The sequence below is a fragment of the Bubalus bubalis genome, chromosome 15 (assembly GCF_019923935.1).
Source record: "Bubalus bubalis isolate 160015118507 breed Murrah chromosome 15, NDDB_SH_1, whole genome shotgun sequence".
Taxonomy (NCBI): Eukaryota; Metazoa; Chordata; class Mammalia; order Artiodactyla; family Bovidae; genus Bubalus; species Bubalus bubalis.
In genome coordinates this window covers 69,972,625-69,989,351 of record NC_059171.1, presented here as the reverse complement: position 1 = coordinate 69,989,351, position 16,727 = coordinate 69,972,625, and the positions used below count along the sequence as shown (strand labels likewise).

Genomic DNA, 16,727 nt, shown 5'->3' with positions numbered 1-16,727 from the left:
GTGCTTAGCTTTCTTCACAGTCCAACTCTCACATCCATACATGACTACTGGAAAAACCATAGCCTTGACTAGACAGACCTTTGTTGGCAAAGTAATGTCTCTGTTTTTAAATATGCTATCTAGGTTGGTCATAACTTTCCTTCCAAGGAGTAAGCGTCTTTTAATTTCATGGCTGCAGTCACCATCTGCCATGATCTTGGAGCCTCAAAAAATAAAGTCAGACACTGTTTCCACTGTTTCCCCATCTATTTCCCATGAAGTGATGGGACCAGATGCGATGATCTTAGTTTTCTGAATGTTGAGCTTTAAGCCAACTTTTTCACTTTCCTCTTTCACTTTCATCAAGAGGCTTTTTAGTTCCTCTTCATTTTCTGCCATAAGGGTGGTGTCATCTGCATATCTGAGGTTATTGATATTTCTCCCAGCAATCTTGATTCCAGCTTGTGCTTATTCCAGCCCAGTGTTTCTCATGATGTACTCTGCATATAAGTTAAATAAGTAGGGTGACAATATACAGCCTTGATGTTCTCCTTTTCCTATTTGGAACCAGTCTGTTGTTCCATATCCAGTTCTAACTGTTGCTTCCTGGCCTGCATACAGGTTTCTCAAGAGACAGGTCAGATGGTCTGGTATTCCCATCTCTTTAAGAATTTCGCATCAGGTAAATTATCTCACTTACCTCTACAATATCAGTGTTAAGAATAAATGAAATGCTCAAGCTAATAAAGTTGGGAAGAGTCAATGATGAACTAGAACCATCCAGTGGATAGGCGCTTTCCTGACCTGGCGATCTGTGATCTACAAGGTCTGGCTTATTTCAGGCGCTCCATGTGTTGTGCTCCAGAATACATTCCACCTCCAGAGTTAGACCCCCATGTTGGAATCCTAGTCTACCTCTTACTCTCTGTGTGACTGCCAAGTCCTCATCCATAAAGCAGGGGACATGATATTCTCTACCTCTGGGTTGCAATGAGAACTGAGTCACCTAATGCATGACAATGACCAACTCCATGTCTGCCATGCTACCCTTATTACACAGTCATCCCCATCCACCTCCATAGCTTCAAAGTTAGCCCTATGTCTAATCTCGCCTCCTTTAAATCCACTCCCAAAATTGCAGCCAGAGTCAGTTTTCTAAAATATAAACTTGATCATATTTTTCCATGCATTAAGCAATCTAATAGGTCTCTATTGTTCATAGAATAGTGTCGAGGACCCTTAATGTGGCAGATTACACCTTTCCAGATCCAACCCTGGCTTCTTCTGCTATCTTCCCCTGCCTTTCTTTTCTTCCCCTTATTTCCTGTCCTTGCTCTGAACTTCCAGCCACACAGAGCCATTTGATAATCATGAAGACATCCTTCCATTTACTTGTACTCCTCTGTCTGTACTTCCTCTTGCCTAGACCTTTCTTTCCAATCTTATCTTCAAAAGATTAGATCCAAAAATAATTTTTTTCTTGCTTAAAGCAGAAAACCTCAGGGACTTCCCTGGTGGTCCAGGGGTTAAAAATCCACCTGCCAGTGCAGGGGACACAGGTTTGATCCCTGGTCCAGGAAGATATCACCTGCTGTAATGGCAGCTAAGCCCATAGTCACTGAGCCCGTGCTCTAGAGCCTGTGCTGTGCAACAGGGGAAGCCGCTGCAGTAAGAAGCCTGTGCATTGCAGCTAGAGAGTAGCTCTCGCTCGCTTGCTGTAACTAGAGAAAGCCTGTACAGCAACGAAGACCTAGTAGAGCTGTAAATTAATTAATTAAATTTTAAAAAGAATGGAAGAAAACCTCAGTCTCTCCGATGCACAGAGAAGGGAAAGGTAATCTGCTCTAATGATATTCAAAGAGGAGCAGATGCCAGTTTGCTAACCAAAGAGAGGATCCATTATGGCCTCATCAGGCCTTCTGCTTTGCAGGTTCCCGCTGTGGCCTATTTGCTTGCACTGCTATGTAGTCATAATCTAAGCATTCCCAAAGTCACCCTGGCCAGCTTACAATACATCTTAAAAAGCATCTGCAGCACAGATTGAACCAATACTTTAGAAATATTGGGAAATGATAAACATATGATTTTGCTTAATTAAATACGTGGCTGCCTTTAAACTTGGAGAGAATTTCATCTCGTGCCCTGCTAAGCTGTACTTGTACACACAGGCAGTAAGATAGCCACTTCTCAATTGGGTACATAGCTGAAGTGTCCTGACAATTTGGGATTATGGTGAGTTTGGGGACACATATAGAAGGCATTTATAGGCCCCATGAAAACCCACACCCTGCCAAGTCTTTTGCAGAAGGCAATGTCAACCCACTCCAGTACTCTTGCCTGGAAAATCCCATGGGCAGAGGAGCCTGGTGGGCTGCAGCCCATGGGGTCGCTGAGTCAGACATGACTGAGCGACTTCACTTTCACGTTTCACTTTCATGCATTGAAGAAGGAAATGGCAACCCACTCCAGTGTTCTTGCCTGGAGAATCCCAGGGACCACAGAGTCTGATAGGCAGCCATCTATGGGGTCACACCGAGTCGACACCGCAGACGCAACTTAGCAGCAGCAGCAGCCAAGGCTTTATCACCCCTTCTTATAGAAGTCTTTTTTTTTTTTTAATTTATTTATTTTTAATTGAAGGCTAATTGCTTTACAGTATTGTGTTGGTTTCTACCGAACATCAACATGAATCATCCATAGGTATGTTTACCCATGTCCCCTCCCACTTGAACATCCCTCCCACCTCTAGGTTGTTACCAAGCCCCCATTTGAGTACCCTGAGTCATACGGCAAATTCCCATTGGCTATCTGTTTTACATATGGTAAGGTATGTTTCCATGTTACCTTCTTATAGAGTCTTAAGAGAGATAAATGCACAAGAGAAAATAGAAAACAAAAAATCAAGGGCCACTTTATTTATTTATATATTATATAATTACATATTTATTATAATCACATGAGCTTTCAGCTGACTCCAGTTATATGTTCTTCAGTAGGTTGGGCTGGAGACATGGCTTGGCTCACACACTGCACAAAAGCCTAAGGAGTTTCACCTACCCTCCAAGTCCAGACACAAATCCATGGTCCTCTGGGGGGAGGCCCTTGGAAAGAAAGATTTGAGAGATTAACAACTGCAGCACATGCTTAAGAGTAGTAGAGCAAGAGTAACCTGTGGGGCTTCTGCTGTATAGAATTGTTAGATTACTGTTTTAGTCTTTAACAAGAATAAGACACAGAAAGTCGGAATGGCTATTACCGCAACCTTTTAACAATTGTATATATATATACAACAGTCATCCTGCCCACTGATCTGCATAATCTGAATAGTGTTCCAGAATGTTACTTTTCCTGTACCCTCCAACTTACTTTTACATTAAACTTTTTGGATCAACATTCTTGGCCTTGAAGCCCTGGGGTAAGTCAGTTCCAGACTCTAAACTTACTTTCTACATCTTTCAAGTGATGTATGAGGCAAGATGCATCTGTGGTTCTTTTGGGCTCTGGTGTTACATTATGTGACCGAAAATAAACTTGACCCTCTCTAAAGCAAGAGTATTAGTGAACTCCAGTACTTCTCCCAATAGCAAAATGCATTCCTTTCAGATGTAAATTTTCTTTTCATAGCCCACACACTTCTATCCCTAGGCAACTCTTTTATAGGAGTCTGATTGAGAGGTAATGATTGACTCAGCAAACATGGATCTACACTGCTAGAACGGAAGTCCCAAACACTTCAATTCAGAAAGCTCAGAGCATTAAAAAAAAGCTAGGAAATCTACTTCATCTGCTTTTTAGGGAATTCTAATGAGAATCAACATAGTCAAAAACAAGGATAAGAATTTCCCACATGAACATGATGAGATAGTCAGCATTTTTTCACTTCTAAGAAATCATGTTTTTAAAATACAAGTAATATTTTTAATGCTACACACTATACAGCATTTTATTTATTACGATTTCTGGATGACATGAATTATTACATGTGAATTTTTTAAGCAGAAAAAAAAAGAACAAGATAGAAACATAATAAATAGGAAGGAAAAGTAATAGGCTTGCTTCAACAATTATGGATTCAAATGTGTTCAACAAACTCGTGCTGAATTCCATTCTGTGTCAGTCACCAGTCTAGTACTGAGTATGAGACAATAAGGAAAGCAGATAGAAATCTCTGTCTTTGTGAACTTTCATTCTAAAGAGGAGAGATGGACAACAGACCAAAAAAACATATTGTATGTCAAAAGATAAAAGATGGAGAAAAATAAAACACAGTAAGGGAAATAGAGCAGGCCAGGGGAAAGAGAAGTTGCTGCCTTAGATAGGGTAGTCAGGGAAGGCTTCATAGCTAAGGGGACACTTGGGAGAGACCTATAGGTGAGGGAGTGTGTGCATGTGTGCATACGTGAGTGTGTACTAATTCACTTCAGTCATGTCTGACTCTAGAGGGAGAATAACAGACAAATATCCCAGGCAGAAGCACGAGGAAGCATTAAACACCCCAAGGCAGAAATGTCTTAGCTTTTTAAAACCTGCGTGGCACCCAGCATGGCCAGATTGACTGAGGACAGAGGTGAGCAGGAGGAAGTACAAATGGAGATTTTAGCTGGGGCCAGCATGTACATGGATTTGAGTATCATTTTAAGGATTATATCTTTTTCTCTGAGTGACAGGAAAAAAATGTTGAAGAGTTTCAAGCAAAGATGTGAACAGATCTGATTTCTATTTACTTTAATTAATTTATTGTTTAAAGATTTTTTTTAATGTGGACCATTTTTAAAATCTTTACTGAATTTGTTACAATACTGCTTCTGTTTTATGTTTTGGATTTTTGGCTACAAGGCGTGTGGGATCTTAGCTTCCCGACCAATGATTGAACCAAACCTGCACCCTCTGCATTGGGAGGCAAAGTCTTAACCACCGGACTGCCAGGAGACCCCCTGTATTTAATTTCAAATGATCACTCTGGGTGCTAAGTTAGCTACTTTTGTGCTCAGTCGCTCAGTCATGTCTGACTCTTTGTGATCCCACGGACTGTAGCCCACCAAGCTCCTCTAGCCATAGGATTTGTCCAGGCAGGAATACTGGAGTGGGTTGCCATTTCCTCCTCCGGGGGATCTTCCTGACCCAGAAATCCAACCAGCGCCTCCTTTGTCTCTTGGATTGCAGGTGGATTCTTTACTGCTCTGCTACCAGGGAAGCCTGATTTGTTGCCTGCATAATTGTAAATCTCTAGAATTGCCTCTGTAGTACCAGAAAAGAAGAGTAGAGGATTAGGAAGAGATGGTACAATGGGGATCTGCCTGAAAGACAGATGGACAAGACCAATTCAGTTCAGTTCAGTCACTCAATTGTATCCGACTCTTTGCGACCCCATGGACCACAGCACTCCAGGCCTCCCTGTCCATCACCAACTCCTGGAATCTACTCAAACTCATCTCCATTGAGTCGGTGGTGCCATCAAACTATCTCATCCTCTGTCGTCCCCTTCTCCTCCTACCTTCAATCTTTCCCAGCATCGGGGTCTTTTCTAATGAGTCAGTTCTTCGCATCAGGTGGCCAAAGTATTGGAGTTTCAGCTTCAACATCAGTCCTTCCAATGAACACTCAGGACTGATCTCCTTTAGGATGGACTGGTTGGATCTCCTTGCAGTCCAAGGGACTCTCAAGAGTCTTCTCCAACACCACAGTTCAAAAGCATCAATTCTTCGGTGCTCAGCTTTCTTTATAGTCCACCTTCCATATCCATACATGACTACTGGGAAAACCATAGCCTTGATTAGATGGACCTTTGGTGACAAAGTAATGTCTTTGTTTTTTAATATGCTGTCTAGGTTGGTCATAACTTTCCTTCCAAGGAGTAAGCATCTTTTAATTTCATGGCTGCAGTCACCATCTGCTGTGATTTTGGAGCCCCCCAAAATGAAGTCATCCACTGTTTCCCCATCTATTTGCCATGAAGTGATGGGACTGGATACCATGATCTTAGTTTTCTGAATGTTGAGCTTTAAGCCAACTTTTTCACTCTCCACTTTCACTTTCATCAAGAGGCTTTTGAGTTCCTCTTCACTTTCTGCCATAAGGGTGATGTCATCTGTGTATCTGAGGTTATTAATGTTTCTCCTGGCAGCCTTGATTCCAGACTGTGCTTCATCCAGCCTAGCATTTCTCATGATGTGATCTGAATATAAGTTAAATAAACAGGGTGACAATATACAGCCTTGATGTACTCCTTTTCCTATTTGGAACCAGTCTGTTGTTCCATGTCCAGTTCTAACTGTTGCTTCCTGACCTGCATACAGATTTCTCAAGAGGCAGGTCAGACCATTTTGCCTCCAAATTCAGTTTCAAAAGGTTTGGAAGTTGAGTCCCAAGAATGCCTTTAATCTCAAGACTTAGCAGTAGACTGTGAAAGAGACTGGGGAGGTGTGGTGATGTTGGGCTCACCCCAGCGGCTTCTAAAGCAGAAGCATATCAGTGTGGGTAGTAGACATAAGAAGGAGAAGGTTATCAGACACACTTTCTTAGCACCAGCTGTATGTCTGCCGGGGCAGGCACCATATTTTACAAGAATAATGATGAGCCAGGACACAAGTTTTGGAAGCCCAAAAGACAGACTTCAGGTGCATCTAATAATACAGAGGTCATTTGTGCTTTCTGTCTCCATCTCGGACACAAACTCTCAAACCTGGAGAAAACCACTTTATATATATATATATATATATATATATATATATATATATATATATCCTTGTGCACGCTATTTGCATAACTCTGTGATTACAATGATTTGCATGGAGCATAGGCAATTAAAAGAAAAAAGATTAATAGTACATGCAATTTGCACAAAGGATCCCAAAATGAGGACATAGCAAAATGACTGAAATTTGAAATCCATGATTCAAGTCAATGCACTTACTTGACATACCATGAAAGTGAGGAAGGGAATATGACCTTTACGAGGTCACATAGGTAGTAGTAAGAGTAATGTTAAGTAGAGCACACAACTCCATCCTCACTTCACTGCGCGATCTCACAAAGCTGATCAGAGAAGCAGATAGCAGGCTAATCATGTGACATGAGGGTATGGGCATATTTATGCCCACAGCCAAGTATACCATCTCCAAAAAAAAAATGGCCACACACAGAGAACATATAGAGCCATGAACCAAAGCTCTGGCACACTTACTCCATGGTGTTATGACAATAATTTATAATGCTATTGCAATTACAGTAGAATTATGGCATGCCCAGCACCTAATAGAGCTGTGTGTATACTCTTGAGAGAGACAAATGGGCTGGCATGTCTAACTGCAGAAATGAGATTAAATGGCTCCATCCCCAATCTTGCCATTGATTTTTGCAGCCCTCCCATTAACATGAGTCTTCACATACCACCCCTCAATCATTCCTGGGAAGTGAAGACATGGTTTTAGAGTGTAAGTAATTAGACCCTCAAAATCTAAGGTGACAAGTCTTACACGCTTCCAGTTGCTATGAATCAGGACCCATAAATCAGAGACTCTTTTGAGGATGTGTGCGTGAGAAGAAGACATGTTTACACAGTGAGAGTGCTTTGTGTTTCTGTTTCTTTCTTTTTTCCTCCTTAGGCACCCTTGTCATTGGATATGAATCAGCTTTATTGGGTCACTGCATAAATCAGGACATTTTTGTAAAAAGGAGGGTGGGGCACTCTTACCCAATGACAATTAGAGTAACCTGGGACAGTTCCTGGAAAGCAAGGTAGTGTGTTCATCCTAGTTTGAGGTCATCATGCCTTATATCAGTAGTGTAGGTCTGTGCTTTCTCATCTCATAAAATGCATTTCTGTGGAATGTTAACTGTTGCCAAAGAGATAATGCAAAAAGAGGTAATAAACAATGCCTACAGTGGCTACCTTTTATTGAGTGCCTACTTTGTGGTCCTAAAGATCTAGAGTTGTGATTAAGAACATCAGTTTGATTCTAACCATCTGGTAGACTGATCAGTCCCTCTGAGCCTCTGTCTTTAGCAAACATAAAGCACTGGTACAAAGTAGGACTCAAAGAGGTGAGCTTTCACGATCGCATGCAGAATTCTTTGTACATAATACTCTCTAATCCTTTCAGAAGCCTGATGAATCGAATATCATTAACCTAATTTTTCAGATGAGAACACTGAGGGTCAACAAAGATAAGTTGCTTTCCAAAAGTCACAAAAAAAGTTTATATTCAAACTCAAGTCTGTCTGATAAGTCTTCACTTCACTATTTTACTGTTTTCCATCATAAGTCCTAAATTAGTGTTAGCAGCAAAAAAGTTGAAATGCTGTTTAACCTAGGCTTACATACTTCTTAATTTACTCACTTACCCATTCCACACTCTTCAGGCATTTTATATTTCTATTTATTTATTTGCCAGTGACTTATACAAAGTCATCTCATTCTGAAAAGATTTTTGGTAGTTTATAAAAACATGTGCAAATATGTTATGACCTCAGGAAGAAAGGAAGTCAGAGTAGAGAAAAAATAAGATGAAGGAAAGGATGAGGTTAGCACTGAAAATGTAAACAAAGTTTTACTGAGCTGACCCAAGTAGAACTGGTAATTTAGAAGTAAGATGATAAGGTCACATTTCTTCATAAACTTGGATTCTAATGGAGGATTTTAATGTATATTCTAATATGTAAATAATTACAGAGTACCAGGGAAAATTGAAAAAAAATGTACAAGACCTGATTGGGATTGACATATACACAATACTATATATAAAATAGATAACTAATAAAGATTTACTATATAGCACAAGGAACTCTACTTAGTATTCTGTAATGATCTATATGAGAAAAGAATCTTAAAAAAGAGTGTGTATATGTATAATTGATTCACTTTGCTGTACACTTGAAACTAATACCACATTGCAAATCAACTGTGCTCCAATAAAAATGGGTTTATTTTTTAAAGCCCTAAAATAGTTCCAAGTAAAAGAAAGCAAAGCAAACAAAAAATCAAAACAAAAAGACCCAGTGAGAGTGTAACAGGAGGACACACCCCCATCATAAACTGCATACCACTCATCACAACCTGAGAGTTTCCTAGTCTGGTTGTTGTCTGTCTTCCTACTATCTTGTTTGCAGGGGTATTTCCTCTACCTGCCACATTACAAGTGCTTAATGAATGAGGGAATGCATGAGGCTCAATTAGAATTTTAAAAAGTGTTCTATTTTGCACAGCTTGTAAATTGCAGAGCTATCTCTGCTCTGTCTGCCTCCCTGAAACCTTGGAGGTGACCTGCTCAGGTAATCACATCCTACAAACACTGAAACGAGGCAAAGATTCAAAAATAGTTGATGGAGAGTGGGTCAGTGAGTACATATCGACTCAAGCCAAAAAGGGGATGGTGCTTACTAAGGGAAGAGTTGTACTTCTAGAAAAACCAGCATGTCAAAGATGAGTGATTTGTCCAACCTGACACACCCGGCAAGAGACCAGTGAGGTGTTTAAACCCAACCCTCTCTGTCTTCAGGTCTGTCTCTTTTCCACCAGACCTCCCTGCAGAGATGAAACTGGGCAGGAGATTTGAGAAAATACCTGGATAAAGAGAGTGAGAGGGATAATAAGAGGTTTAGGGCACAAAGGAAGGACAAAGGAAGGTGGAAGTCAGAATATACAAACACATATTGATTCACTGTTTTGTGTGATTTTTTTTTTTTTAAACAGAGACAGATTTCAGCAACAGAGAAAAATTGCTGTACATTAATCAATGCATCATTAAAATGCATTGAGACAGAGTGATGGCCTTAGCTTTGTGAAAATTTACTAGTTTAGCTCCCTTTTTAGTTTCTTCACATTTTCTTGTATAGAAATCTCACCGTGTGCTTTGAAAATTGGTTTGCGAATCAGGAAAGAACTCTTGGCCAAGTTCTAGAAATCCCATGTTCTAAAATGAGCTTTTTCAGCTGTTACAGAGAACGGAGGCAGTAACTTCCCTGCCTTTGGACTTCAGTTTCTGCTTGTGACAAGTGAAGAATTTGGAATTGGTTATTCCCAAGGGTCTTTCTAGAGCTGTCCAGACCAATAACGGGAGATCTGGTTCAGAGCCCAACCCTGTGTCTTTGTGTGTGTGTGTGTGTCTCATCTTTTTTATCTCTCTCAATTATTCCCTGCTCTTATAAGCTGAGATAAAATAGAAAAATTTTCTATAAAGCTTTAGAGTGTGAGGACCCCTTTGTATTAGCTTGTTTTGAGGCAGGGCTATCATCTGCCAGCCCTATCTTACAGGACTCATGAAACTATGAAAATCAGATAAAGTGATATAAACGTATTCTGGACACTATACAAGAATATTCTGAAATAGACTGTTATTTCTGCAAGAAACAGTTGGAGGAAATTAAGCAAGAGATGTAAATGCAGCAAGCATGCACAGAAAGTTGATTTCCAAGAGTGTTCATTGTCTCTCGATGGACGTAGAGTGTCTCGGTGCCTAGGTCTCACTCTCCTTTTTAATTGAGAAACTTAATTTCCTTATTCCCTTTAGCTGTTTCATAGATCATTGTCCTTTAGGGGTGGAAGCTATTTCTGTTATTCTGTTTCCTTTTCTTCCGACCATGTAATACTTTTTCCATATCTGGCTTGCTTACTCTGGAAAGGGAGCAGCAAACTGGATATCTGTGGGAGCTTGGTTAAAGTCACTTGCCTAGATTTAAATCTCCAATAACGTTTTAAATACTTAGTATTAGCCAGGTCCATAAATATGTCTGAGATAACGACCATCATTTTTGTATGAGCAATGACATATAGCAAATTATGGAATTTATGGATTCCCTGCAGTACATAGTGTTAAAGACAGAAATGATTAGTTGTCTGGAAGTTCAGGTCTGAGAGACTGCATCAGATACATCTGTGTGTTTTCATGGAATCTTCCTGAGAGGAAATATTTCATTGTCTGTCTTCTGAGGAACAGTTATACCAGGTGATGCCAAGAACCACTTCTCATGGTTTTTGTCTTCCTAATGGAATAAAAGAATGAGATTTGTTGATTATTTTTGTTAAAATTCACTGTCATCTTCACTAAGATAATAAACCAAAGGATTACTTGTTAAGGGGGTGTACTAGATGGCGCAGTGGTAAAGAATCCAGCTGCCAGTGCAGGAGACACGATAAACACAGGTTCAGCCCCTAGGTCGGGAAGATCCCCTGGAGAAGGAAATGATAACTCACTACAGTATTCTTGCCTGGGAAATCCTACGGACAGACGAGCTTGGTGGGCTGCAGCCCATGGGATTGCAAAGAGTCGGACACGACCATGACTAAACCACCACCACCACTTGTTAAGATCTACAAATGTTTCTCTGCTGAAATCTCTTTCATTCTTATGCCTGAGACATCCATGAGAGCAAATACCAAAAATGTTGGAGAAAAGGAAAGGAAAAGGCTATGTTAAAGGAGGAATAGTGGCTTTTCAAAAAAGAAGATAAGGGAAGAAGAAAACAGGAGGCATACTACCCTCCATGAACTCTGTGCAGATCACTGACCTAGAGTTACCTGCTTTTATTAATAACAGTTGCAGACTTTGTAGAACACCCATTCCACACCACAGACTGGACTATACACTTGGAAAACATTGTTTCTTGTATTCTCTTTAACAGGAAGGGTAAGCAATTTGCTCAAGATCACGCATCTAATAATTGAAGAGCTTTGTCAGTGACCAGGTGGGTAATTCTGCTAAATTCTGTGGTTCTCTGTTAGGGACTTCATGTGCTCACAGACACAAACCACATGCTAAGCAATAAAGGAAGTATTTGATGTCCAGGCATCTTAACACCTTTAATATATTTACATATTAATTTAGATCTTGATCAAGAATGGATCCTGGACACCCACATATCCACTATCTATGCACCTTACCATGACCCACAATGACCTGCTTCACATGACCCATGGCATATCTCGAGTCATATCCTTCTCGTGTGGTAGATTTTTCAAAGGTCACAAATACTAGCAATGCCTCCCCCATCAAGAAGTGAAGTCATTTTCCTGATCTTTTGATTCTGGGCTGGTCTATGACTGCCTTTGACCTGTTGCATTTGGTGGAAGTGATACTGTATGTCTTATGAAGCAGGGCCTCACAGGACATTACAGCTTCTACTTCATAGTTGCAAATACTCCATCTACATAAAGAAATCCACACTAACCTATTAGAGACATGGTCCATCTAGCGTTTGCCAGAACGAGGCCCTCCTTGACCATAAAGCCTCCAACGTGACTACAGTGCCAAGACATGTCTCGAGCCCCTAAGTTGGTGGGAGGTATGTTAGGCAGCAAAGGATAACGGGGCTACCATCACCCTTCAGGCTCTGGGCTCCAGCTTCTCTGGTCTTCTCTCAGTTTTCTGAGCCCTAGACAAGGGAAATTTTCACTTCCTGCCTTATCCGGTGGTTTATTCCTTGACATCCTTTAGGCCTCAGCTTAAAATCACCACCAGAGAAAATCCTTTCCTGATCATCTATATACAGTAGATTTCTTAGTCTCCATACCAGTCCCTTGCCTTGCTTTTCAATGCATGTATAATAATCTGCAACTGGTTTGTTATTGCCTATTTTCCTCCTAACCCAACTGTAAGCTCTGTGAGAGGAGGTAGAATATTTATCCCATTCTCCACTGCAGAATGCCTGGCAGAGGGATTCGTCCGCCTTCCCTTAAACTTCCTTTACCATTTTTGTGCACACTTCTGCACACTCTCAACAACCAGCCCTTGCTTCTCCTTTTGGAGGGCTCCCCCCATGGCTGATGAAGACCAGGTGGATTGACCTGCAATGAAGCACAGAGAACTGAAGACTGGGAATGTGTATAGCCCAGGCCAATGATCAGGAAACGGGGTGTGTGAGCACTCAGTCGTGTCTAACACTTTGCAACCCCATGGACTTTGTAGCCGGCCAAGCTACTCTGTCCATAGGATTCTCCAGGCAAGAATGCTAGAGTGGGTTGCCACTTCCTCCTCCAGATCTACCCGACCCAGGGATCGAACCCATGTCTCTTGCATTGCCGGCAATTCTTTACTGCTGAGCCATCAGGGAGGAAGTGTGGTAGTGGGTGTAAAGACTCCAGCCCCTTTACCCCCAGGCCAGAACAACTCTGGGCTCTGACCTACCCTGCCTGCGGTTCTCACCTACAGGAGTGAACCAAGGTCCCCTCCACAGGACCTTCCTAGCTTATTTTCTTATTGTGTCCAAAGTAACTGTATACCCTTGATTGGCTTGCTTACTTTTTCTGTTTAATTTCCTCAATCTCCTGGAGGCTTTAATGGGAACTCTTCCTAAATGAGTCAGTTTCATGCAAATCCTTGTGTTAGATTCTGCTTCTGGAAAAGTCACCCTAAGACAACGTGTTGACTGAATAAATTCATGACAGCAATTCTTGATTTCCACATATTTCCTTTTCTTGTGGACTTCGTTAAAGCCACTTCATAATCAGAATCCAGATATATTCTGCAGCATCACTGGCCTTTGTAGCTGTGTTTGTGCAATCATTTTGGTGTTCTCCTGCACTTTGCCCTGGTGTTTTATAAGGATGAGGGGGAAGTGGAAAAACATAAGCACTGACACTAGCAGTTAAACAATTGAGACAAAGACAAAAACCACTCGGTGTGCTGAAACAAGCAATCTTTGGTTATATTGGAATCCCCAGTGGACTGAAGCCGGTCCTCTGGATGTTCATTTGTGAAGAGAGAGTACCAAATTAAAGAACATATAGGATACTGAAATAGATCATCTGGGACTGTATTGAAAAATGAGGCTTATTGAAAGATATGGAGAAAGCTTTAAAAAGTATGGAAATTATGAAAATGGTCACCAAAACCCCTTCCAGAGTTCCAAAGCCTGAGAAGTCCATGGAACCAGAGAGCAGTAATAGAGATGAGCCTGGCTTGTGTTCCCTTGTGAAGAGGGAAAAATAGTCTCATCCTCAGGTCTCATCTGACAAGTGTTTGACAAAACCTTGCAAAATCCTGTTAGTCACCCTCACCGTCTCCTGATGAATTTCCTACTCAGTCTCTCAAAATCACCACCAGCAAGTCCTTCTTGTGCATTTTAAAATAAATTTCTTCTTCTTATCAAACGTCACTTTAAATAAGGTAAAAAAAATTAAGTTTTGGAGGCAAGCAATTGTACAAGACATGAGATCTACTCTGCATTCCATGTTCAAACCAATTGTTAATATTTTGAATAGTCATTGCATAATTTAAAACTTTAGCAATGCTTCTGGATTCATGGAACAAAACTGCTCTGTATCACAAGCAAATTCTGAGTTTCTCCAGTCCTATTCTTCCTATCACACAACAGGTGGTTTGAATGATTTTGCAAACAATTGGATTGTCTTGGTTCAAAGACCAAGTCTGAACTCCTTAGCATGACACACAAGGCTCCATGTGGTCTGACCTCCATGTTTCTCCCGGCTCATCCAACTCCTGCCCCTGTCCACACCTGTCTCTCTGCTGATAAAGGAGCACATGGAGCTACACATACCCAGGAAGCAGCAGGCTCTTCTCCCCTGCAGGTCTTCCCTCTCCAACATGCCCTCCCTAGGACTTGGTCCAGATGAGCCATCTTCCTGGACCCTTGGAGTCCCCACTTCCATTAGCCTGAGTCTCCATCCTGTATAGCCCTCCAGAACCCTGGTCTCCTTCTAACATAACACTTGTACCTTAGTTTTAAAAATAATGCCAGCTCACTCCATTAGATTATAACCTCCCTAAATAAGGGTATTATATTACCTTATACTCACAGTCACTGTTTTAATTCATTTCCATATATAACTTGTATTACTACAACAACCCTATCAGATAAGTATTCACAGTGGCCCTCACTTTAGAGGTGGGAGAAAGAAAGGAGAAAGAGAAATTAAACAATTCTCCCATGACCAAATATCTAGTAAGCAACAGAGCCGACTCTGTGACCTTCATGCTAGAACCCTGCCTCCTACTCCAGGTCCAGGATGTGAGATACAAGTACTCAGTAAAAACCGAATAAGCAGACAATTCTACCTCAGAGAGGAAACTCAGATCTGAGCAAGGATAGGGACCGTTTGTTTGTTTGTTTGTTTTTTGATTTTTTATTTTTTGGAAGGTTTTATTTATTTATTTTTTTATTGAAATGAATCCTCCACAGGTATACATGTGTTCCCCATCCTGAATCCTCCTCCCTCCTCCCTCCCCATAGCATCCCTCTGGGTCGTCCCAGTGCACCAGCCCCAAGCATCCAGCATCATGCATCGAACCTGGACTGGCGACTCGTTTCATACATGATATTATTCATGTTTCAATGTCATTCTCCCAAATCTTCCCACCCTCTCCCTCTCCCACAGAGTCCATAAGACTGTTCTATACATCAGTGTCTCCTTTGCTGTCTCGTACACAGGGTTATTGTTACCATCTTTCTAAATTCCATATATATGCATTAGTATACTGTATTGGTGTTTTTCTTTCTGGCTTACTTCACTCTGTATAATAGGCTCCAGTTTCATCCACCTCATTAGAACTGATTCAAATGTATTCTTTTTAATGGCTGAGTAATACTCCATTGTGTATATGTACCACAGCTTTCAGCCCTCAATGTCATGATCTATTTAATGGAAGCAAAGAACTAGCTAATAAAACCTAGAGTTCGGGGACTTCCTTTGTAATCGGCTTGGATTAGTGGTTAAGAATCCACCTGCTAATGCAGGGGACATAGGTTCCATCTTGCCCCGGGAAGATTCTATATGCCATAAAGCAGCTAAGCCGGTGTACCATAATTACTGAGCCTGTGCTCTAGGACCTGTGCTCTGGAACAAAAGAAGCCACTGCAATGAGAAGCCAGCATACCTCAACAAAAGAGTAGCCCTCGCTCACTGCAACAAGAAAGCCCTCACATAGCAACAAGACCTAGCACAGCCAAAAATAAATAAATAATTAATTAACTTAAAAAAAAAAAGTTGAAAGAAACCCTTGATTTGATAGAACCTCTTACCTCCAGCGTCATGAATTGACTCTGGAATAGTGGTACATGCACTGCCTTGGGGACCAGAAGATCTGAATCCTAGTATCTAGCTGGGTCACCTGCCACTAGAAGCACCTCAGCCACTTCATCTATGAACTAAGCAATGGATGAAATTGATTTAGAAGCCTTTTCAAGATGAGATGTTCATGTTCTGTGATTCCAACAGAAGAGTTCTGCTTTAGAGACAAGCACTTGCTGTCCTTCTGCCTCTCAGTGGTCACCTCCCCATCATCATTTTTGTCTCAGTGTGAAATCCTGGTTTTGTAAGTTCTAAGCAGTGTGATCTTGGAGCTTACTTTTAACTATTGCATACATCATTTTTGCATCTCTGTCTCCACTATTGGAAAGAGAACTGACATATTACTGCTTAGCTGCCAAGTGTCTATGGAGTGTCTACAGGGTGTTGTATCTAGTAGCCCTGGCCATAGGAGGGAAAAAGATGTTGACTTGCTGATTTTTATGGAGTCATGGTACATTATTATTTAAAACAATCCTAGTGAGTAGATAGATAGATAGGATCTCAGAGGTAGTATTGTCAGCTCTGTTTCCATCCTTTGGGTCAATGATTGATTGAAACAGCTGACAAAGGAGAAAATGACTGCTTGCCATCACAATTTTGTGTTCAAGTTTGATTTGAATTAACACATGGGACAAATGCAATGTTTATACAGACTGTGGTTGAAAAATATTGGAAGGATACAGAGGTCAAGTCCATTCAGCACACAAACACTGTTAAAAAATCA

General features: G+C 41.0%; 1 long non-coding RNA gene across 2 annotated transcripts in view; it reads left to right on the top strand.

Moving 5' to 3' along the window:
• LOC102400186 overlaps positions 1-16,727 on the top strand; it is a 32,620-nt gene that overhangs the window by 4,021 nt on the left and 11,872 nt on the right. For both annotated transcript variants that reach the window (XR_003103712.3, XR_003103713.2), the window contains exon 2: positions 11,599-11,661. This is a non-coding gene — a long non-coding RNA (uncharacterized LOC102400186). The remainder of the gene's footprint in view (positions 1-11,598; positions 11,662-16,727) is intronic.